The 26,058-nt window shown below is 41.7% G+C and overlaps 1 protein-coding gene across 1 annotated transcript in view; it reads right to left on the reverse strand.

The window, feature by feature from the left end:
- Window positions 1-26,058, reverse strand: part of AFF3 (ALF transcription elongation factor 3) — a 1,926,848-nt gene that overhangs the window by 197,928 nt on the left and 1,702,862 nt on the right. The gene's annotated exons all lie outside the window — the stretch shown is intronic.

Below are 26,058 nucleotides of genomic sequence, written 5' to 3' on the forward strand. Positions count from 1 at the left end.
CTATTTTATCTGGTGGATTGGAAGGGGTACGGTCCTGAGGAAAGGTCGTGGGAGCCTGTATCCCAAATTCACGCACCACTACTCATTAAGAGATTCCATGCACGGAAACCTCTCAAACTTGGACCGATGAATCGGTCTTTGAGAGGGGGTACTGTCAGGGTTTTGCAAATCGCATCTACCTATGTTCCTAAATCTTGGAATGGTGCGAGGACAATAGTGAAGCACTGTCGGGTTAATGTTTGGTACCCGTGTATTACTAAATAGGTTCCTTTCAGTACTATGTAAATAGGTTCAGTAATAGTGAGTGTTCTGTCCCTCCCAAGATGGCCGCCGCTGTGGCCATAGAAGCAATTTAGAAGTTAGTACGTGAGGGCTAGTTGATATGTGCCTCGCGCTGCTTTCAAACTGCGCACTTCAACTGTTCGGGTTTCTGAGGTAGCAGCTAGTGTTCGACGCTCCGTGTCTACATTCACAACAGGAGTTATCAGAGTTAGTTTAATAGTCTCTTTGAGTCCGCTCGATGTGGCTACTTGCTGAGAGAGTGGAATATCCTTGAAAGTCACATTTAAGTTTAGTAGTCAATAGTTGTTATCAGTCCCTGAAGGAAGGATCTTTCGTCGGCTGCAGTGACTGAGTCTACGGTCCTCTTCATCCGCTGTCGTCGTGGGAGCCAGCTTCGCTCCGCTGAAGTTCGACAGGATATCTCAGCGTAAAGTTCTACGGACTCCATTGACTTCGCGCGGAGAGTTGTGAGAGGAACAGTAAGCCAGCGGCTTTTCCCTTCCCCTCTTGCCAGCAAACAAGATACTGAGTAACTATTCCCTTCTTGCGATTTTCCTGCTTTCTCCTTCCCCCTTTCTCCCTCCCTTCTACCTTTTTGCGCGCAGAAGACAACTCAGCAGTGCGAATCCTTCAAGCCACATGTTTGCATCAAGACTCTAACAGAACCCCAGTTGGGGCTCATACAGAGAGCTTACAGGTAATAAGAGGGAGTATTAGTTAAAGGGGTCGTAAACTATTGGAAAGGTCCCACAGTAACGTTAGTTTCTATCTCACAGGCATGAAGCTCCCTGAATATTACTACACACCCTCATGAAGAGTAGCAATACCTTCGGGAACCACTGGTAGGATAAGATTTGATTATTTCATAGAGTGAGAATATTGGTAGGTGGTTGTTGTTGTTTATTCTTTCCCCTCATTCTGCGTATTAGGCACCCACAGTGACCGAAGCCAAGGTCAAGACTGAGCTACCATATCGGTGAAGGTGCCGGAAGTTCTCAAGGTGTCTCTTCTCTGTCCACTTCCCCTTTTCCCTTCTGCTAGTGGATTTGCCCTTGAGGCGAGGACACTGGTGGGAGGGTGATTGGGTCAAGCATCGTACTGCCGCTGCGAAGTTATTGGAGCCTCATGACATACTCATTTGTTCAATATTTTTGAAGCCATAGGTTCACGAATACAGGTGACAGATAATGCCTCTTATCGAGGCATATTACATTGAAAATGTAAATGTAAATTGATACTTGTATAGCGCACTAATCCCCCTGCAAGGGTCCCAAGGCGCTTGTATGAATACCGCTGTGGAACCCATCCTGGCTTTCCCTGTGAGGTGTCCACTCCTGGGCACCCCCAAGGTGGAGGCCAGGCATCCTTAGCGTTGTGGAGATTAAGCAAGCTATTGCCCAGAGTGGGACTCCATGATTGGAATAGGCACCGAGGCGAGAATTATCAGGTCTGTGGAATTTTGAGCCCAAGACCCACCAAGGCGGGGAATTGAACCCTGGTCCCAGGCTAGACCTCTGCATCAGGGTCTGCCGCTCTAACCATTGAGCCACACTTCTCCACAATAAAGGGTTTCAATTGGGAAATTGCATTATGTGAAGACTGTTCAAATACAACGCGTACTTGAAGAATACCTCAAAGAATTGTGGGATGGTATCCATGATGTAAAGGATAAACGTGGAGCACATTGTGTGTAAATGGGTAAAGCAAGTAAAAATAAATATAAATTAATTATAAATTAATATAAGCTACCACAAGGCAGGAATGGACCTATGCAGAGGTCGAGAATATATGGGATGCGAGCTGTCTGTGCAAGGTGATTACAATAGTGTGTTCATGAGCATAAGGGAACGGAAGAACACAAAAGAGGGTCTACAGTGTGTCAAGAGTAACAGGGAGTAATTGAGAGGACAAGATGGTTCGTGTAAATGTAGTATTTATTTCATCCAAGATGTTTAATCTGTGTTCAATGGTACTACAGCATCCTATCCACCGACATTCACATCTGTTCAAGAGTCTCTGAATATCCACACCCCTGGTGGGTAAGGTGGGTTGGTCAATGACCATCCAGGTGAGGTACTTCTCCTGAAAGTATGTGAAAAGGGGTGCTGTCACCACACCACATCTTATTCGGCTGCGGTGTTGGATGATTCTGTCCTTGATCATTTGAGTAGTCTGATCAACGTATAGAAGATCACAAGGGCAGCTTATAGCGTAGACAACATTTTGGGATCTGCAGTTAGTGAAAGTTCTTAACTGATGTTTCTGTCCATTGAGTTCAAAATGTTTTGTGTTAAGTGTCATGGGACACGCTGTGCATCTTTGGCATTTGTAACGTCCTAGTAGAGGTGGGAGGCCCCAGGTGTCCCTGATAGACTTGTCTCTGGTTTTCATTTTGGGCCATATGATGGTGTGTACTAGGTAGTCTGAAAGGTTTATGCCTCTGCTGTAGGAGAACAATGGTAGTTCATTGAATATGGCAAGGAGGGCGGGTGTGTTCCAGTTTCTTTTTATGATTTTCGAAATGTCATTGCTAGTGGGGTAGAAGGTAGAGACTAAAGGGATACGTGTGTTCGTCCTCTTTTCCTTACGTGTGAGCATGGTGTCACGGTGGTTATACCAAGCTTGTTTCTGCGCTTTGGTTACCAGTTTCTTCGGGTAACCCCAGGTGATGAGTTTTTCAGTTAAGGCCACAGCTTCCCTGAAGAAATCCTTCCTCCACTTGCAGTTGCGGCGGATCCTTAAAAATTTCCTGAAGGGTAACCAATCACGTAGTCCCCGTGGATGGTAACTGGAGTACAGCAGTAGAGTGTTTTGTTCTGTAGGTTTTCTAAATAATGACGTAGCTATTTTGTTTTCTACCACCTGTAAAAAGAGGTCAAGGAATGGTAGATGATTTTCTTTAGGGTCAATTGTGAAGTTGTTGGCAGGTATGCAGCCAATCCATAAAGAGTAGTAAACTTTCATTGTTTCCTGTCCAAATGAGCAGAATATTGTCAATATAACAACGCCAGACGGAGATGTTAGTTCTGAACGGGTTGAGATGGTTTAATATCTTTGTTTTCTCCAGATAGTGGACGCAAAGTATGGTGAAATTTGGGGCAACACAGGCACCCATTGATACGCCATTGATCTGTAGATAGTAAGGAGGCCAGAACACGTAGCTCCATGCTCCACCCACCCTTGAGGAGACGCGCTAGCCCATGCTGGTTCCTCCCTCCTGGCCACTCCACTCTAAGCCCCGTGTTTGCCACACTATTATGTGCACCTCTAAAAGACACCTTCCTTCCAGGCAGCTACCTTCTCACCAGGCCTGTTTGCTTTCTAGGTAACCTGCCCAGCAGCTTTTGGCTTATCGCTACTGAGAGCGATTATTCGTGATTCTTGCTGGATCCCCTGGGACTCCCAAATCCGTCCCTACCAGTAAGTTCTCTTTATTCCTCCTGCCCACTTCCTTCCACCCTTGCAGGTGATGGTCTATCCCTGCATAATTATTCCCTTTTTCCTCCTCAGGTCCAACTAGAACTGCTTTTGGACCTTGCCTCACCTGGATTTTTTGACAGTTGCGACACACCGCGTAAGTCATTTTCCTCTCTTTGGAATACGCTCTTTTCCCACATTTCATCTGTCTGAGCCTGGTCACGCGGTATTCCTCTTATACTTTTGTTTTCTGCTTCCTCTTCCTGTATTTTTCCCCCCCTTTGGCTCAATTTTTACACTTTCACCCTTGAATTCTCTTCTTTTGGTCCAGTAGTGTGTATATGACTGCTCCAAACTTGCACCAATTCCGTGCACTCGCGAGCGGGTGCTTTCAAGCGGGTGGTGCCCCCGCAATAATAACTGCTCCCAGCTTCGTGAACTTTTCGCACAAAGAAAAAAAGCACTCATGGTGGCGAGTCCCAAAGATTTTATTTTAGGGACCCACGGTGTCCAGACGCGTTTCGGCTAACGTGGTAACCATCGAGAAAGGTGTTTGCCAAAACGCGTCTGGACACCATGGGTCCCTAAAATAAAATCTTTGGGACTCGCCACCACAAGTGCTTTTTTCTTTGTGCGAAAAGTTCACGAAGCTGGGAGCAGTTATATATATATATATATGTATATATATATATATATATATATATATATATATGCGCCCTGTTTGGTTCTCTTTTCCTCGCTCTGGTCGGCGCTTCCTGGGAGGTGCGTTGCTTATGCGGATGAACCACTCCGCTGGCAATTCAAAACAAAGTCTTTCAACAAGACAAAAGCTGCAACTCCAGCCAATGTTATTTTCCGAAAATTTATTTATTCTTAAATCCATTTAGACACTAGCACAGGTTTGACCCACGCGTTCCGGTAGCTCTGTCTACCTTGATCACGGTCAATCATTCAAGTGTTTGCATTTAGTCTAAAACCATTACTCTACAGGAAGTCATAATTACATCACTTCCTGTTGTCAACAGAGAGGAAGGGAGTTACCGCCAGGAATTCTGGGCTCTGTGGTCCCTTTCTTACTATTTGACAAAAATCCATTTAAATGCATCATACAAAAACATTTATACTCATTATATTTCATCTTGTAAATCATACATCTTAGATTTCACATATTTAACACATTTTGGCAAAATATAGGGGATTTCATTTTATGTTCGTTATCAATAAAGTTCCATTCTTTCAATGGTTTTTCTTTCAATAGTCTTATTCATTTGAACCCTCCAGTGGGTGAGTCAAATTTCTCATTTTGTCTCCTTTATGTCCCATAGTTTATGCCCTCCAGTGGGCCTATGTTTTGAGTCTCCCATTTTGGAATCCCATAGATGAGTTTTTTGATGCACTTATGTTAATTCAGAAGCTGATTGAGAATTCATAGATGTATATACAATTCTTCGGACGGATTCAATCCGAAAGGTACCATGGTTCGGAACTTTAAAATGTGTTGTGACTCTTTTTGTCGTAGAGTTTTTTCTCGATGGCCACCTCTATCCTGCGCAGGAATCGTTTCAATTCCATAGAATTATAGTAGTTTCCAGTTTCCATTGCGATGGGGTTCCATATGCTTCGCTACCGCGTTGTTTCTATCTTTGCTTTTTGTTGCTCGAACATGTTCGAGTATACGCTTCTTGAGTTCGCATATGGTACTTCCCACGTACTTCAACTTACATGGGCACTCAATAATGTAAATCGTGTATTGACTCTTGCATGTAATTAGTTCTTTTATCTGCCAGACTTTTTTGTTTGCCATGATTGTCTCCACTGTAGGTTTTGCAATTTCACAAACTTTGCAGTTATGGCATTTTTTGAACCCTTTTGTTTTCAACCACGTTGATTTCGCCTTTTGTTTTTAAAATGACTGTGGAACAAATGATCTTTTAAATTTCTTGCTCTTCGGTAAGTTATTACCGGATGTTGTCCCATTTTCGCCCCAACTGTGGTGTCCAATTGTAGAATCTTCCAGTTTCTTCTCATGATTCGTGCTATTTCCTTAGACTCTTGACTATAGTCTAGGATTAGTCTTCTGGGTTCCTCCTTTTGGTTTTTGTCCACATTTTTTGGTGTGAGACATTCCATCCTTGATTTGTCATTTGCTCTGTTCCAACATTTGTTTAAGATTCCCTTGTCATATTTTCTTTGTTCAAAGCACTTTATTGTTCCTGCGCTATGTTTCCTCCATTCATTTTCCTCACTACAAATTCTGCGTAGACGCAGGAATTCCCCGTGGGGGATACTTGAGATCAAAGATGGTTGATGGAAGCTCATTGCTTCTAGAGTTTCGTTTGTTGCTGTAGCTTTTCGATGTAAAGTTGTTTCCAACTTGTTGTTTTTCACATATACTTCCACATCCAGGAATATTACTCTGTTTTCACTTATTTCATATGTGAAATTTATGCCTGGAGTGCTGTTGTTAAGAATTTCAAAGTATTGTTGGAAATCACTTTTGCTTCCATCCCAAACGATGAATAAATCATCTATAAACCTTTTCCAGGTTACTATGTGTTTGGTGAAGTTCTCTTTGTTAATTTTCAACCAACCTCCTTTTCCCACCAACCCATAACTGCGTAAGCGTAGCTTGGGCTGAATGAGAAGCCCATCGCAGCTCCATTTTGTTGTTGATATATTTGATCTCCAAAGAGGAATGTGTTATGTGTCAGGCAAGTGGAAATCGTCTCCAATAACATGTCATTGTGTTCTTTATAATGAATGTTCCTTTCTTTTAGGAAGTATTTACAGGCATTTAAACCAATGATGTTATCGATGTTCGTATAGAGGGAAATTACATCCATTGTTGTCATGAGATAACTTTCCTGCCATGTCAATTTTTCCAGGGTTCCCAAAAAGTCTGTTGTGTCCTTTGTGTACGACTGTAATTTTGTCACATATGGAAAGAGAAAATAATCAATAAAGTTGGCCATTGGTTCCAACAATGAACCATTTGCCGATACAATCGGCCTCCCTGGTGGTTTAGTGGGGTCCTTATGTAGTTTAGGTAGGAAATACATTGTCGCAAGTCTTGGGAAATCTACACTTAGATATTTTCTCTCATCATGGTCAATTAAGTTGTTGTTTTCCCAGATGTTTAATTTTTTATCCATCTCTCTTTTCATGTTGTCAATTGGGTTCACCTGTAATCTTTCATAGAATCGTGTGTTGGTCAACTGGTGTAACGCTTCTGTGATGTAAGCTTTTCTGTCCCATAACACCACGTTACCCCCCTCATCTGCCATTTTGATTTCCATTTCTGGGTCATTTATGAGGGTTAATAGAGCTTCTTGTTCCATTTTGGTTAGATTATCCTTGCAATTTGATTTCTTTATTTTATACAAGTCATGTGTTACTGCCTCTTGAAAGATATCAATTTTGTTTCCCGGAGTTAATTGGGGATGGAATTTGGACTTCGGCTTTTTTTCGCTCATACCTGCCCCCAGTTGTGGTATTGCAGTTCCCAAAGTGATGTTTTGTCCTTCTTCGGCATTCAGGTTTAACAATGTCAAATAGTCTTCTGACTCCTTTGCCAGAAGAGTTGAGGTTGGTTTGGAAAGCACCTTTGTTATTTTTTGTTTATTTTGATTATCAATGAAATACTTCGCCAATTTTATCTTGCGAATGTACAGGTAGAAATCTATTCTCGTTTGTGCCAAATCCACTCGCTGTATATATATGTATATTCTTTTATCCCCAGCACTGCCATATAAGTAACAGTAACCTGGTTGTGATGATGGCCTAAATACTTCTACAGGCCGAAATGCGTCACCTTTTACAGCGGAAATCTCAGCGCTATTTCCTCAAGGATACCCTACTTAATTACTTTTGAAATTCATTATCGTTTATTGTTCGGGTATCCTGACTATGTAAATTTTACTTTCACTTGCTCTTTGTTGTGCCCCTTCCTGTTGCTGTTTATACTTTCTCACATGTCCCTTGCACTGTCACAATTTTTCATGAGCACTTGTGCACAGTATCCCACAGGTTACATGCCATTTAATGTAATGCAGTGTCACCCTTCCATATGTTTGATTATATGTAGCTAAATATGACAAATATATGCATTTACTAAAATACAATTTATGTTACCAAAGTATTTTGTCTACCTGGTTTTCTCCCCTTTTTCCTTCCACTCTCAGCAATTAATTGTGCTGCCTGAAACTGACCTTTAGTTAATACCCTATGAGACATTGTTGTATGTTATAGATGATTGCCCTAGTCTCTTTAGGATTTGTGGGCTACCTCCTATAGTCTGATACTACTTATTTTCAATTTCAATAACCCATCACATAGACACACACGTTCAGTATAGGTGATGGAACACATTTAGTTGGTGACATTTTTGGAGCATTCATCCCACCAGTAGCTGTCCTGAATGATGAGAAAATCAGAAGACTTTCAATGGTAGCAGCCAAACTGGCAACTAGTACTTCTGGAGCTGTAATAGTCGTTAACACAGAATTAGTGACTGTTAGATCAATGGTTTTACAAAATAGATAGTAGTAGTCATTTTGTTCACAGAGGAAGGAGGGGTCTGCAAGTTGCTGAAAGCTCAGCATTGCTGAGCTCAGCATTGCTGTACTTATATACATATAAGAAAATCTTAGAATACACAAAGAACATTTCTGCACTGAAACCTGATAAGAATTAAAAAACACTAGTGTTTCAGAAAGCTTGGGAAAAGGACTTTCGGCCATAGGCAATTGATTCTCAACAGCAGGAAGAGGGATTCTTAAAGCCATACTAGTACCTATACCTATACTAATGTTTGGGGTTTGTTTCCTGACCTTATTAGGGTTTAATGAGAGGATAAAGAACAGAGAAAGAAACAATCAGATACAGATGGAATAAGAATTACATGATCACATCAATCAAGAATGTAAAAGGTTGAATGAATCTGCAAGATTGAAAAGAAAGAGGAAAGTCTCAACTGAGGATGTGAGTGAACTTTAAAGAATCAATGTTGAAAGAATTTATGATGATTAAATAACTATCAGTTGGGGAAAGGTTGCATGAGTATTTTTAACATAGAAAAAGTAATGCGAAGATGTTGAGACTTAATTTGTAGGAATACGAAAATAAATGTGCTTAAATGCAAAAATTGTACTAGGCAACCATACTTACTTGTACTAGACCTGAATGGCTAAAATGGTTTTACTTGACCTAAAGCTGACATGAGTAAAGAATGCTGACATAACTTAAAATGCTTTTTGCTCTGACCTTTCTATGGAAATCTTTTCATAATGAATAATATTAGCATAACATGTTTCAGTTAACTCTGCAAATATTCCTATTTACACAAAGATCACAGGTAAATAATGAACGAGGACTTGCCATTTAGTGGGTTAAACAAGATGTACATATACGAAGATGCAGCATTTTTAAAGAATACAAATAAGGTGAGAAGTAGAATAAATAACATTGTAGCTGGTAAGGAATCTTTCATTCAGCACTACTGCCTTGAGGTCATTTTAGAAGACGAGGACTGATCCGGTTTCCCTGAGAGCACTGAAAGATTATTGGCTGACTAAAGAAGAGAAGTCAATGAAAGGCAACACTGAATTTATGTGGTGTTTATATAATAATGTTTGTAACTAGATAGACCCCTCTTCTCTCATAAGCTTTACTCAAACCTAGCTTGCCCATTTCATGCTTGAGACTCCATTGAGTTTCTTGAACCTTTCTTAATGGGAAGTTCTGCTTTGATTGATTATTGATTTATTGAGCTAACTTTAATACTGAAGCCTTATGATTCCTCTCTCAAACTTAGTACTCTTTATGTGTCCCAACTGACACCTTTTCATTCCCATTCTTAGAATAGGGATTATTTCCTTTATGGAACGCAGTAAATTTGCTTTTTTTAAACTTCTCGACTACTTATTGGTAATTGATTTCTAATAAAATTCTACAAATTAAAAATTGATGAATCTGTCTGGTAACTCAATAAAGGTAAATTACTAAATGCTTTATTGAATACAACTGTTTAACTCATACTAAACTCTCATTATTGACTGAAGTAGATTAGACTTTTTAATGATATTCTAATGTGATATGCAGCTCCTTGTTAATCTCAGCCAACGTCAAAGATCCATTATCCTGAACAGCAGGTATTTTCTTCTTGATGAATGGTAAATTCTTTTTGTGGCAAACTTAACTGAGATCCGCTCTCAACCATCTTCAAATGACAATGTTTTTGTGAAATTCGGGAACATTGGGAGCTGCCAGGATTCTGTAATTCAGCATTTGTGTAAAGGATTACACAAATCATTAAGAATTGTCTCCAATTTAGGTCCATCGTTTTCTAAGAATCCCTGCACATACCAAGCAAATAAAGTTTGCTTTATCCACATGAAGCATAGTTCAGCTCTTGGAACGGCGACTTGTCATATCTCTGACTACCCCTTTGGAGTCCAACCTAGAACACCTCACCTATGATGGAAAATTGTCTATGAAATTAATTTTATGATCCCTCCTTCTTCATATTATAAGCATCCCTTCTGTGCAGATCTTCCCACAAGCCAGCTTTTAGTTCACCACTTCTTCATATAACCAGAACTAGCCCTTTCCTTCTATCAAAGGCTGATTCATTTAAAACATCATTGTTCACAGTAATCTTCATCTTGTAGAAGGGGGCCATTTAGTGGGCCTGTGGTGCTGTTTTTTTCATATGCTCTATTAGATTTTAATCTGCATTGCGCACAAGTACCACATCTTCACTGGACAGCTTTTGCCCTCTGCATTGTAGCCCACTCCTCAAAATTGCACCTGATTCCTCACTTCCCTTGAAAGTCCTTTATAAAACCTGTTCACATGGGGCACTTTTGTCTCCACTATACACACTATAGATAGTTCTAAAGTCCCTTTGGTCACTCAAGTTTTCTTTAATGTTCCACATTGGGAGCCCTGACTTCCTATTAAACCCTTTACCCATTCCACCTGTTGTTTTACCAGACCTAGAGGGTGTGGGCTTCATTCTCTGTTCCCAACTGACATGTTCTTCAGGGGAAAATATTTGAAGCTTTGAATGCTCTCTACACGTGCACATTCTTTTTGTTTAACACGTTATTCGTTTTGTAGTAGCAACGTAAAGAAAATCATATATCATATCAAAAACAACATTTCACTTTAGTCACGGCTACCCAATCAACTTCACATCTCCCCTGTGGCATAATCATCATGCTTCACTTATATGAGTTACTAATACAAACTTCAGCATCTATGGACCACAGCTTTCACACACAAATCTTCAAGAAGATACCATTGTACTGTCACCAGTTTCTACAGGTTTTCCAACTGGGGATCTGTCTCATCCTCCTCCTCACCATCCCTTGGCAAAAGATTAGGGACCTAAAAACTGAAGTCAAACATCATTTTGTCTACAAAACGTTTCAGTGGGACTCACTTTCTATTGAGAAAGCTTCCTTAATGAGGAGCCCTGTAAATTAAATCTTCCCTCTTCGTGCGACTCACTAGAGGAACATCAAGGTAATAACTTTCACAGACCATGTATTTGACTTGAGGAGTTGGCGCTCTGCTTTGGGAGATACTGTAGTCAAGTTACTCTCTTTTATCCCCTTCCAGACCAGGAGCGATGGTAAACATAAACTCCCAGCTTCGGTTAAGATGAGAACCTTCACTGCAGTGGTACTGCAAAGATTACTTGATGAGTTTGGCAGATACATGAATGAGCTGGACCTGCAGACAAACTTGAGTAAGACCATTATTTTGTCCTGCGGTTTTAAACCCGCAAAGAAGTAGTCTTTTAATATGGGGGGAGTGATCTTAGAGAAGACAAACACCATTTCATATCTGGGTGTTCATATTGATTCTCAGCGCTCATGGACCCAACAGAGAGCTTCTAGGAAGAGTTTATTTGAAAGCTCTATTGTAAAATGTTTTGATTCTATAGTAAGCTGGACCTTGAGCCCTTGAAAGATGTGTCTCACTTACAAAACAAAAAGCGTCCTGGTGGCTACATATGGAGCTGGTGTTTGGGGTACTGTGAATTGAGGAGAAATATAGACTGTGGAGAGTTGCTTTCTTACAAGGCTCTTGGCACTCCCATCGAGATGTTCCGATTTTATAGCACCCATAGAAGCGGGACTTAACTATCTGTCAGATTTTATTAAAACTCAACCACTATCATTGTGTCATGCTGCTTGGACTAAAGTAGAGACTGCTTTCCATTGTTTGGTGATACAAGATTGCATGTCTGATTGCATGTCCCCGGATCACGCCCAACTTATCCCATGGCTGGCATATAATGCCTCTCTTTGTTGGAATGTTCGAAAACCCAAATTCTTTAGCGACCCTGAATCATTGATATTGGTCCCCTGACCCCCACCGGGGCTTTGTGACTGCTCTTAAAGCATGCTGCACTTTGTTCTTTTTGTAAATTTTACAAGCAGCCTAGATCTATGTGGTGTGTTCCATTTTAAGGAGAAATGGTTTTAGGAGTTGTAAACCAGCCATGTTATTTTTTACAAAGGTTGCGGAAGGGTTCAACATGCTCAAGTATGAGCGCCTTTTTTAACCATTCACTGAGACTGAGGAATTAATCTTTTTTTAACTGACATATATATATCAACTTTTTTATGTGTTGTGATTTTGTGCTTGCAGGATTTATCCAATTAACTTTGTCGATTTACAATGTAATTTTAATTGTGTGTTGTCTTCTTGTCGTTATATATTATTTATGGTTGTAAAAACCGAATAAAGAGATTGACTGATTTACAGTCTTCACTGTTAGTGTTGGTTTCACACTCCCCATGAGCGTAGGTTGCCTGTTGGGTGGTCCTGAGCCACACCTGGTAAATTGTACCACATTAAGCTTTCCCAGTGCCTCCGCTTCCGAAACCTTTGCTTCCTATTTATTAGAACAATGGGTTAAAGCACTCAAGCTTTGAATCATCTTAAATATAGACCAAAGCCCCTCTAGAGGTCTCGCAGCATCACTGATCGTCCACAGCTCACCACAAAGGGAAATACTGAGTCCGGCTTAAACAGGACATAAAATATCATAAATAGGACTTCATTATCAGGACACTATCATTGAAATACATCCTCACTGTAACCGCTACCTCATCACTGTTTCTGGGAGTCAGAGCCATTCGACAGACACATGAAGGCAATATGAGGGATTCAAATAAGGGGAAGATGTGAAGCACAGCAAGCATGACCGAAAGTAAGGCAGACAAGTTAGTGGCTTCACGGCAACGTTGCATTATCTGCTCCTTCAGGGTTTTCTAAGGACACCTTTTGACTGGCAAAACTTGGTGAAATATTCTAGTGGAAATAGACTCTGAACTGAGGAAAAATAAGAGGACATTAGTGAAGAAGCACAACGTTCTATGGTGTTTCCTCATTACTCAGAGGAAATCTTAATATAGTGCAGTAATACTGCACCCCAAAAAATCCCTACAATCAGTGGTGTTGGGATCTCTAGTGGTACCACAGCAGTATTCCTGTAACTCTTGTAATGATGGTCACACAATGCAGAAACCTGCGACGGCACACTCCCATTTCTGGTCTTATGCCATCTCCTGAAAGTGTTTGTGTCTAGTTAGAGATCATTACCCACATATTGAAGATATCATTGAGAAGCTGGCAGATCATAAACATCTTCTGGTTCCTGAAAATGCATCAAATTTTACAATCATACATTTCCACGCACTTCCTGCAAACTATAACTATTGTGTCATGAGGTCTAAGGGGGATGTGATACAGATACAGCCTTGGTAGTAAGCTAACGTTGAAAGTATCACTTCAAAAGATAAAATGTAATTACAGATTAAATGGCAAACTAGAGGAGTGGCACAGTGTAACACATTGTGCTACACCTTCTTTAAATTATAACACGTACAGGGTCCCTTTGTACACCATAATAAATATATGGGACACAAAGAATTAAACGTTTTCTTTCACTCGTGTATATCCTGTGGTTCAGAAATTAACATCAGGACAATTAAACAACTTGAGTACTCGAGGTAACAGTTATTTGTGAATGACAAAAATGAAAACTATGATACAATTTTAGAATGCATGGTATTATTGACAAAAAGGCATGGCATTTAAAAAAGCTGTTTGTGTGTAAGTCAGGCGTAAATCAGCAAATACTCCTATTTATGAATGCAATGCGGCTTTTCTAATTCAGAGAAGTTGGTTTTACGGTCCAATATGGATTTACTGCAACAATTTTAAAGTGAGTAAATCAAAGACCAGGGGTGGGGAACGGGTGCTTCAGGACAGGAATGCCTTGTGAGGTTATAGCAACCCACAAATGTACAGATTTGTGGGCGTTAACAAACTCCTCTCTGTGTGATTCTTACCCTGTTAAAGGTCTGAAATGCACCTCTCCAAATGCAGAGGCAAAACTATTTCCAGGATGATAAGGGGAAAGGGACACACAAAAACTTGGTACTGGTGTAAGGGAAGAGAGAAAGTGAATACTCTTGTTTATGTGCAATAATGCTTACATGCATTACTATGAAAATGTAAATGCCCATGTGTGCCTTGATGTGTACTGTTGCATTTTATTAATCAGTTGCTATTTTGTTTTTGTGCTTGCTTGAGGACTACTAAAGTGTCAGCATTATTGCACACTGACAATCACTTCAAATGAGTTCTTGTTATGTTATTACATGTTGCACACATCACATTTCAACTGAACTTTTCTAGTAAAGCATAGGATTTTGAAAAACTGTATAGTCAGCTCTCGTTGGAGATGTTTGTATTTTTTCTGTCAAGGCCTTCCTTCACACAAGAAGAGCCTTGCATCTGTTCATTAGTGCCTAGCTGCAGGTTTCAATTTATCACGTGTTCTCACTTCCTTTCAGTTGCATTGAGGAAACGTGTATTAATGTAGCATACAAATGTAAGGATTTTAGCATTACAAGTTCCAACTGATTGAGGCCGAAGTTCAGGTCCACTGATTTGCCAATTTTTTACTTAGTTTTATTGTTTGCTGGCTAACTTTGTATTAAACACGTTAGAATTCTATGTGAAATCCTGGATGTTTGAAGGAAATACAAAAGAAAAATAAATCATTTTGCTGTCCGCACTATGTACAATTACGTAGCAAAATGAGGAGAAATGCTTAAATTACTTACTTGTATTGGCATTACTCTGAATCTAATTACCTGGCTTGATGCCATAACTAGTGAGGCCTCCCCCTGACACCGATTCCCTGCCATCCTGAAAAATAAAAAATCCTCCCCTGCCAACTCCTCCTGTCAGTAAACTAGCTCCAACCAACCAACCTATTTGTCAGTTGTGCACACTAAGAAGGCACCGTGGCTTCAAGTGACTCAGAGTAATGTCATTATTGGTCAGTAATTTAAGCATTACCCTATCGTCCCTCCCTTGCTTGAATCCATAACTACTGAGAAGAACCAAGCATAGAAACCAGGACAACTGACAATGCATGCTGCACAAAGATAAAGTGCTATTTGCAAATAGAAACACAAGACTCTCCTATTCAATCAATCAATCAATCAATCCATCAATAAGTTCTTTATTAGGCCTAAATAGGCCAAAAAGGTGCATAAAAAAACATCCGCAATTGATCTCGTATCAAAATTACACTCACAGACAAATCCAAATTAAGATACAGCTAATTTTTAAAGTGCAACCTTTGAAAAGATACAAATGCATTACTAAAAATACTCTCTCCTATTCCTTCACAGGACACAGAACCTTGTATTCAAAGACATCATTAATGCATTGTACCTCTGAAAGTCTATAATGCTTAGAAAAAGGTGGAGGAATCAGACCATATAGCTGCTCAGGAAATCTCAGAAATGGAAGCCCCTTGCAGTTCTGCTACCATATGGCGCATGTGGATCTACCTTGAATCGATAATGGCGGAACCTCCCCTTGAACTGCATAGGTCTTTGCACCTGCTCAAGTGGCCGTAGCTGCTTCTCGCCTTTCTTTCCTGGGCCAAAGGTCACAAACAAAGACTTCACTTTCTGAAAAGATTGAACCCCTTGCAAATAGATGAGGAGAGCTTCTTCACTTCCAACAAGTGTAACCTATAATTCGAAGCCGGATAAGGGAAATACTCCTGTAAAATTGCCTCCTGGTGTTTATGAAAAGGGAAATTGATTTTTGGAACAAAAGAAGGGCCCATGACCAACACCAACCTGCCTGGAAAGACTTTGCAGAAAGGCAACTTACAAGACGAAGCCCCAACTCCCCTAACCTCCTAGCTGATGTAATTGCACCTTATATTTTGTTTTAAGAGTTAGCGACTGCAAGTCAACTTCTTCCAAAGGCTCAATCGGATCTTTGGCCAATACTTTCAAAACCAAAGTCAAATCCCAGGCAGGAACAGATCTGAAAGGTCTAGAGCTGGTATTGGACAAGCCTTTTAAGAGTCTGGTCACTAAGCCCTCTTCATCTGCCAGATTTTTCCAGGACCCTCTAAATGCCTGGATCACTATCCATTGAACTTTCAGAGTAGCCGCAGTCAAACCCAACTGTGACCCATTCTGCAAAAACTCCACAATCATGATTAAACTGACAGAAGTAGGATCTATGCCTTTTTGTCTCAAACCACCATGAAAAACAACCCCAGTGCCAATTATAGGTTTTACAAGATGACCATTTTCTGGAAGCCTGTAATGTAGTCGCCAAAGTCTCCGAAGCTTCCTGTTCTTTTAATCCCCTCCGCTTAACCTCCAAGCTGTCAAGCAGAGCTTCCTCAAAGACTCCATCCTCAAGCTTGGGCGGTCCAGAGGAGACAGAGCCAGAGGAAGTAACCATTACAAAGACACTTGCATCTACAACAACGGATGGAACCAATTGGCTCGCGGCCAGTGAGGAGCAATCAGAACCACATTTGCACATTCTTTCCTCACTTGCACCAGAAAAGGCTTGATGAGAGGAAATTGAGGAAAGGCATACAAGAGGCCCCCTGAGCACTGACATGAAAGTGCAGCTATTGTCCAAACTTGAGTATCCCTCTCCCTTGTACAGAATTTTTTTTACTTTGGCACTAAGACTCAAGGCAAAAAGATCTACTACAGGAAATCTCATTGAGGAATCGAACGGAAAAACGCTTCTGGATCTACAGAAAATTCCAGGGAAGATAGACTCTCCCTGCCTAGAAAATCCGCGGCCATATTGGAGGTTCTCTGAATGAGAATTGCCCTCAGAGACAGAAGGGACCCCTGGGCCCAATAGAACATTTTGTGATTTTTTTCTGCTCAGGCTCCTGGAACATGTCCCCCCTTGCCTGTTTACATTTACATTGACTGTTCACACTAAGATAGCCTGTCTCTTAAGACGAGAGCAGCTCATCTCACAGCTTTGAGGTCCCTCCAATTTGAGTATCTTAGCACTTTGCTGCGGGACCAGAACCCCTTCACCTGCAGCACCTTTGCCTCAGACTGGCATCCGTGGTAACAATAACTGGATCTGGTAGATCTAACTGCACCCCTTTTAACCGATTGTCTGAATCCAACCACCAGCCAGATCCTCTTTTTTCTTGCTGGATGAGAGAAATAGAACATGTCAGGTCGTGCAAACCTAGATCGAGTAGATTCCAAGTGACCAGTTTGTGAAGATGGAAGCAAGCCCATGAAACCAGGAAAACTGTGGAGGTCTAGATAACCCTGAACGCAGGGGCATAAAACCACCTTTGCATGCTTGCACTCTGTCAGGGCCATGACATGCCTCTGAGACTTGGAAATCTGGCCAGGCCAGCAGTACTCTTCTTTGAAGTACCCCAATGAGGATGAGTGCCTGCACAGTCTTTTAGGTGGACTTCTCCCAATTTAAGAGAAAACCATGAGACTGAAGAACCTCCAGCACCCGTTTGTATGAGACAACAGTAAGCCTTTTGAAGAAGCCTGAATCAACCAGTCGTAAACTTTGATGAGAACCCTATGGGATCATTTGAGTCCAAAAGGAAGAACAAGGAACTTTTGTGATCATTCTCCAAAGCAAACTGGAAATATTTTTGGTGTGACCTCTTTAAGGGCACATAGAGATAGGTATCCTCCAGATCTATAGATTTCAACCAATTTCCCCTGGTCTTATTAAAGGGATAATGGCCTGCAGAGTCACCATACAAAAGTGAAGAGTCTGAATGCAAGAATTGATCAGTTTTAAACTCAGAGCAAGCCTGCATGCACCTGATACTTGTCGTACCAAGAAGAGAATTGAATATTCCCTTGAGCCTCTTTACCTTGCAGGCACTCTGAAAATCATTCTTGTCTTGAGCAACAGTTTTACTCCTTATAACACATCCAGGCAACTGAAACCTGCCACTGGAAGGAGAGTGAACACTTATGTCCTTGGAAGCCACTGCAAAAAGTATTTTGTATAACCCTTGTCGATTATGCCAAGGACCCACTTATCTGTAACATCCTTTGTCAAAAGTCCAAAAAGTGCTGCAGTCTTCCTCTGACTGGAAGAATTCTGGAGGAACCATAAATGTCAGGACCTCTTCTTAGTTGGACCCATCTTATTGGAATCCTTCTTAGGAGAAAACCGCCTAGGTTGATACTTTTGCCAAGAAGCGGTATAAAATTCAAAATCACGATGGGGAGAAGATCTAAGGGGCATATTATCAAGAACGGCGTTAAAATTATCGGAGGTTTAGCAGCAGAAAACTGCCGCTAAAGCAGCGATAATGGGCTTGATAATATGCCCTGGAGAATCCTAATAGAAGCCCATGTTCACACCAGAACATGGACTTCTATTGGAATTCTCAAGGGCATATTATCAAGCCCATTATCGCGGTTCTTGATAACATGCCCCTAACTTTCTCATCCTAAAATCTCCTATAATCTGACCTTCCCTTGTAAGGAAGAGTGTGTTTACAGTCCTTGAAAGCTTTTGTTATCATCGAATCCAAGTGTTAACAAGAAAAAATATTGCCTTGAAACAGAATCTTCATTAACTATTCCTATCCACCTCTTCAGTTTTCCACTCCCTCCTCCAGTGGTTCCGCCTGTCCGCCACTAAGCCTCCTGAAGACATCGCAATTGCTTTAGCAACATCAGAAACGATATCAGCCAACAAAAGTGCTTGCTGTTCCATGTGACCCAAAAGCTCACAAAAAACCTGAGACCGTCCTGTATAGCCAGTGCCAGCTGATCAAAGTGTTTGATAACCAACTACGCAGTATACATTGCAATACAAACCAGCCTTGATCGACACAATTTCTGCTGCAAATGCTTTATTCCTGTCATCATCTGTTTTTCTATTAGAAGGGTTAGCAGGGGAACAGTCCTCAAGATTAATAGTAGTTTTACAAAAAAAAGTAGCCAAGATCCAATCCACCTTCACATTGTCCGGAAGAACATTGTCACCCTCCAGCATGTATAATTTCTGCAGGAGTCATTGAACTGAGACTTCATCCACCATCTTCCACTCTGACATGACCATCCCTTTAATAGCATCATGAAACGGCATTGCCATGACACAATGTTTGACGTACTGCATAAAAAAAGCTTCATCCTTATTCTCCACTCAAAAATGAGGACAACCCAGATTATGCCAAACGTGAGACAGGGTGCCCCAAATTTCTTCTCTCCTGAGATATTTTCCTGCAGAAGTGGAAGGCTTGTCGGAATTTGGGGATGAAGAATCCCTGCCTTCGCCCTTGTGTAAAAGTCTGCTACTCTTCTTAGATTTTGAAATGACTATGGCTTTCGATGATGTTGCCTTAATCATATCCTGAATTACGGACTGAAACATGAAGGGGATCAAGGTTCCAGATGAATCCCTACTACCAGCAGGATTTTTAGCTGGAATAGGACCTTTATCATTTGAGGATAAGGAATAAATGCCATGCTTCCTCTTTGAAGCTTGCTTCACAGACATTATGAAACCATCAGAAGCAGAACATCCAGCCTCTGAAATAACAAATCTGGGATTAACACCTAACCCAGTAGGCTCACCTCTCGAGAAATCCACTAATTGGAGACAAATCTTCATCCTCCAATCAAAAATGTATACAGTAAGGCAGGAAAGTAGATTAAATTGTGTCCCAAATAGGATCTTCCAGCCTCCATTCAACCCTGGGAAAGCTCTGCTCTCCTCAGCATGAACTAGAAGTGGAGTGCCAGGAACAGCATTCTCCAAATCGATGGCCCAGCCGCCTTGGTTTTGCCTAGCTCCATCAAGGCGTACAGCATGGCTTGCAAGAAACCATACAAATTCCCCTCCAATCTTGGCAACAGGCTCCACCAATCACTAAAAGAGCTCCAAAACCATAAAACATATTGCTGCATCGGTCAGCGAGGTCCCGCCATCACTGACAGTGTCAGGTAAGAGATAAACAAAGACAGAACAATTGGCAAGGGGAAGGGGTTTTTATTTTTAAGTATGGTATGGGATTGGTGCTTGGGGGAGGCATCAGTAGTTAGGTCTTCAAGTGAGGGACGGACAATAGTGTAACGCAATTTCTTTTTCCAGCAGTGCACATAGAAGCCCGTGACTCTTGCAGGTTCTCAGGGCCAAAAAGCATGCAAATTTCAAAATCTTTTATATGTACGCACAGGCGATGTGGTAAGCTTCCAGCTATAGTTTTAAGTCTCTTCTTTGTGAAGTTGGCCCAGAGCTTTGTGAACCTATCTTCTGTGGTAAGTACCGTGATAGAGCTGACAGGCTCACTGAAATGCAAATTATTAGAAATGCATGTCATAACCTCTTCCTCACAGCAATGTATTTGCATGCTTTCTTTGGAGTCTGCTTTCATTGATTTCATCTGGGAATACTGAGATCTGATCCTAAAGGTCAGTTTGGCAGGTGCCCAGAAATAATGGAGAATCTATGTTGTCCAGAGTGATGATTACACACAGTGGCAGGAAGAAACACTTGCAACCAGATAAATTCATAGGGACCACCACCTATACAGACTTAGCCCTACAAACTATTCAGGCTTTGTCTTGTTTACTGCACAGCAAATCTCAACCACATCAGGTCTTTGTTTTGGATTATCATTTATATGACTCTTTTTTAGGTCTCGCTAGACGTAAGCAAAAGCGAAGCTTTTGCGTCTAGCGAGACAACTTATGTTGTTACTTTTCTGGGAATGAGGACAGCAAAGTGCCACGCGCATTTGCAGGCCGAGATTCGACCTCGTGAGCGCGCACGTCGTCACTCACGCATGCGCACAAAGAAAGGCATACACACACTGCATATACACACACGCACCCCCCCTTAAACATACACACGCGCACACAGACAGACAGACACGCGCACAAACACACTCAAACAGACACACACACACGCGTACACCCCACCCCCACTCACCCCTCCTCTCACTCAACACACTTACCTGTTCTGGCGGTGCTCGGCGGCGGATCAGCATCTCGGGCGGCGGTAGCGCTTTGCGGGGCTCTCTCATCACATGAGAGCCCCGCCTTCCCCATGCGCCCGGCCGCTCTTCACCCGGTCCCCCATCTCCGGACCGGGACTCAATGCGGAGCCTTCGTGGCTCCTCGGGCAGCTCTCTCAGTCTCTCGCCGCGATGGGGCGGGACTTCCGGATGGGGCCGCGCTGTGATTGGCCGGCTTCCCAACCGCTTCCGGGTCGTCGCGGGCAGCGCGGCGGCCCGGCGGGGATTTTTTTAGGAGGGGCACGGGGTCTGGGGATTTCCGGCAAACAGGTCCAAGGGCAACCAGTTGCTGACATAAGGGTTGTAGGCTTCTACCACACTGCTAAGGCAGACATTGCAGTCAATTCCGGGTTCAGCTTGAATCCTGCTGTTTGTGTAGAATGACGTTTATTAGTTTCATTTGATATTTTAGTTAATTTCTGGAAGTAGATGTGCTTTAGACTAGATATTTATAGAACCCGAAAATCCATATGCGAGAACTTGAACAATTTATAACTAATTTGCCAAATCTTCATTAAACGCTGGTTTAAACTTAAGTCGGCAGACTGTAGGTAGCTAAAGAAGCAGCTACGCACTGCTGCATGTACAAGAATAATCTGCAATACGTCATTATTCTTTGTTGAGGCTAGTGCTCGCTGAAACAGAAGCACGCGCCTACATAATAAACATCACCAAAGGGCTGCACCGCGTGAAACTGGGTCAGCCCCGAAGAGACTGCGCGCCTTTCACTGACAGCAAATGAATAACTGATCGAAGGCTGCCCAATGCACAGGCACGACAAGGGATCAATAAAAAGAGGCTTTTGCATTTGACATCCTATCTCTTTCGTTACTTAGGTTAAGGTGCAGTGAAATTGATCCTTAAAATTGACACGTTGTTTGGATACCAGAGCTACACGAATTGTAGTGCACGGTTCATATTCATGTTCATATTGCATTGAAAACAGCGAGACGCATAGGGCACCCAGGTACTGGTGGGCGATGCTAGATTGACATGAAACCATGGCAATGCCCAGGGATGCTGCTACCTGGCGGGCACGGCGATGGCATCACGACGGTGCTGTAACTTTAGAAAAAACAGACGAAGTCGGGTCCGGTGGCCGCACGTGCAGCAGCCCCACACAAGCAACCCACAAGCAAGCAGTGTCCGTTAAACGTTTATCCTGCTTTTTAAAAGCACAAGCGAACGTGCGTGCCGTTCATTCAATACGCAACAGGAGAACCGAGGGCTTTACAAAATGACAGCTGATATGAGGCATAAAAATAATGAACGCGCAGAAGAAAATGTGAATCGTGACCGACAAAAAACATGCCGCGTCCAATTAATTATTACATGTAAGGTTGCCTTTTTGAAAATAACCTTCGACTTTAGCATAAATTAGTCGGTTGCCATACTGGGCATCCTTCGTCCAAGACTGAGACGCCCGAGCACCGAAAACAATAACGGTAGGTTCACAAAAGGCTAACAGGTTAAATGCATCATAATAAATGACTGCACCATTTCGATATTAATACAATCGCATTAGGGATGCCGGATACTATAGAGCTACGCACAAGGGGAGTGGTAATTAAAACATGTCCTACCGCTGATATAAATACTGGTGCGACTGGCAACGCAGCAATATGTGAATTAATAAGAAACAAGCATTTTCAATGCAATAGGTCTCGCCTTTTATTAAGTTAAAGCCGTTTGCTTTGCTATACAATTCCATTAGGAAAGCAATGGCTTTAACTTAACCAAAGGCGAGACCTGTTGCATTTTCAATGCTTGTTATTTTTAGTGATGCTCACAGTACTTTCAGACGTATGAATATCAACTCTAAGTTATGCATGACAGGAAGAGTGTTGGTTGAGATGTGCTGTTTTGATGCTGTGCATGAGGTTTGGAGGTGTCCTCCAATCAGGAGACAAGTCACAACATATTATTACAGGAGGGGCAGAGCGAATCAGTGTATGTGACAGGATTACTGTTTGCAGATAAATACCTGTGGTTATCATAGGCAGAAACAGGATGAAGTTACCTATAAATCAGGAACCAGCTCTGTATTGCTTTTCTGGAGTACAGGTAATTGCAGATTATTTTTAAGTATATCTGGAGGGTGTTTAAAAGTTTGCATGTTTGTACACTAAAGGAGGTGCTGTCCAATTGAGGTCTTAAAAGGGGGCATGATCAGGAGCAGAACCATTTTGGATTTGCAGTTCCTACTTCAATAGTTCAGTCAGAGTTTGGATAATGGGTCCTGTCAAGTGTGGGTGGTGGGTGATGTAGAAAACTTGAAGGAAATTCTTTTTGAGATTGTTAGCCAGTGCAGGACTATGCGTGCAGGAGTAATGTAATCTTGTCCGTGCTGAATGTGTTGTAGTTTGCTGGTTAGGTGTCACACGAGCCCAGAATAAAGGCCATTGGTATGATATGATAGTTCTATAGCTCATCATAGTGAAACGAGGTGGCCTCTCTGGTGGAATGATTACCTGATCACTACAATCACCCCAAAACTCTTCCTGTGGGCCTAAGGGTTGGAGATCTGTATCCCATCTGGCTATGGGAAGAATTAACTTCAAGTGCCAGTGGTGGTGGCAACCATCAAAATAGTCACTATTGTTTAAAAAGAGCTACTATTTGTAAAAGTAAGTGACTATAATAATGGTGTCTATTACTGGGATGGAGAAGCCCACACCAGGCCTTACTCTCTAAGACACTGCCTACAGCAAGGGCATGTAAAGCATTGGAGTTGTTAACAGATTCACTTTTGCCTTGCACACGACTAAAAAATGGCGTTTAAGGGCAAAATGTACCTTGTCTCCAAAATGAACTTCTAATTTCATTAATTTAACATCAAATACATCTATCCCATCCTCATCGCCAGTGTTAAAAGTGGAAATAATGTAGGTCAACACCAAGTAGGTTGAGGTGCTTCTTTATTCTGGTCACCCACTCTCCTCATATGCCTGTGAGCACCAACATTCTAATTGAACTCTTCATTGAACATTCTATTACTGCCAGGAAGGTGGAGGGGGTAAGAGGGAAGAAATCAAGTGAAAGGAAGAGGGAATAACGTGGCAGGGAGTAATTACAAAACAGTTTACAACAGGTAGGTATATTTAGGACCCCATCAGGCTGCCAATATCATTTCTTTTTCTTGCAGGAGATCATCACTGTAAGAGGCCTTAAAGTGGAGGGATTGGGATTGGATGCTGATATTCTATTTCTGGATTTTTGGTGGTGTAGGATAAACAGAGTGGCATTCATTCATTCACAGGTTTCAGAAGTAGTGGAACTCTATCAAACATTTAGACGAGCTCTCTCTCAACTGGTATTACACCTTCCCTACATGAGCCAAAATATAATTTTTTTCATCCCAAGAAGTATAATTGTATCTTATACACATGAAAGTAACCATGCAGTGTACCATGACCTCAGGTAAGAGCAACAGGTAGCCACCGATGCCAAATGCAAGAGCAAAAGATGTATGCAAAACAGAAATGTTTAGTTCTATAGTGCAAAAAAAGCTACGTTCTATAGTGCAAAAAAAGCTGAGCGAATGCAGCGTTTAGCAGACAAGTGAAGATTCTGTTAGAGATGCTATACAACGTAACGTCGTCCTCCTCTGCTATTACTGATGACCTGCAAACACCAGATATAAACACAACACCTCTTATCTCCCCTTCACACACACCTATCCAAACACAATCACCATCAAGGAAAAATAAATCACCATACCTACCAAAAACAATAATGAGTTGCGCTGAGTGGTATCTCTGTGGGGGATACCGCTCCATATCCGAGTTGGCCAGGTGGGACATGCACCCAATGACACCACTTCAAATTCATCCTACTGAATGCAGTATAAATTTATATGCGTAAAGAGGGCCCGGAAAGGGGACAACATATGCAGGAAAGGTCCTGGTTTTGCTGGGACCTGCATGTTAGTCCCCATTCTGAGCCCATTTGTAATTGCACTATGGATGGGGGAGACTACCTGTTGGAAACAGTAATTCCAGACCCAGTACTAGGCTGAACAGCTTGAGATTGGGCCCAATGTATGAGCAATGACCATGGAAACCATCATCAACAACAAATCAAAATCTAGCAATTGAAATGATCTACTACAATGCATCCAAGCATTCTACTCTAATTTCATTCAGCCTCCCTAGTTTACACCATCACTCAGACAGAACTATAAAACACAACTTCTTGCTGGCCGAACTAGCAAAACTATATTAATTTCTTGAAGGCGAAATTCAACATCTGCACCTCGACAACCAGGTAACTCAGACATCTCAGAGCTGAGGGTGGCTTCTAGTCCATTCTGGCCCCCACTTTCACTTTTCAGCATTGTCAGTACAACAAATGCAGAATATATCTTCCCCAATCAAAGTCAACCTGTACTCCAATTATTAGACTCTTTGACTAATAACCCACGTCATTGATTACACTGCATGTGACTGATGGTTCCACTAAGTACTAAGAGCCTCATGTACAAAGCCATTTTGCAGTCGCAAAGCCTGCGATTCGCAAAGTCATAGGGTTTGTAACAGCATCATTGCTTTTTTTAAAGTACTATTCACACTTTGCGATTCTGTAATATGTTACAAAATTGCAAAATGGGTTGAAATAAAGTATAACAAATCAGTATTTTGAAGACTCATGTTTAGGGCGTCCACTCTAAATAGTCATTTGTTGTTGTACGTATCAATGTTTTGCGACCGAAATCTGGTTGTAAACCACTGGAAAGTTACTCACTCCTGGTAACACTTAGGCAAAATAGAATGGGTACCTCAGGCAGGGTTCCCGCTTTGTGAATGTAAAAAACAATTGGTCCTGGAATACGCAGGGGTTCCTTTGATGGCATCAAATTGTAATAAGTCTCAATTTGCACCTTACCTGAATATTGGTTAAATAGATCAGTTTTGAACCCACTTTGCTCTGCAATGTTGTGAACCGACCTATTAGCACAGAGGTTG

Source organism: Lissotriton helveticus, chromosome 8 (genome assembly GCF_964261635.1).
Source record: "Lissotriton helveticus chromosome 8, aLisHel1.1, whole genome shotgun sequence".
Taxonomy (NCBI): Eukaryota; Metazoa; Chordata; class Amphibia; order Caudata; family Salamandridae; genus Lissotriton; species Lissotriton helveticus.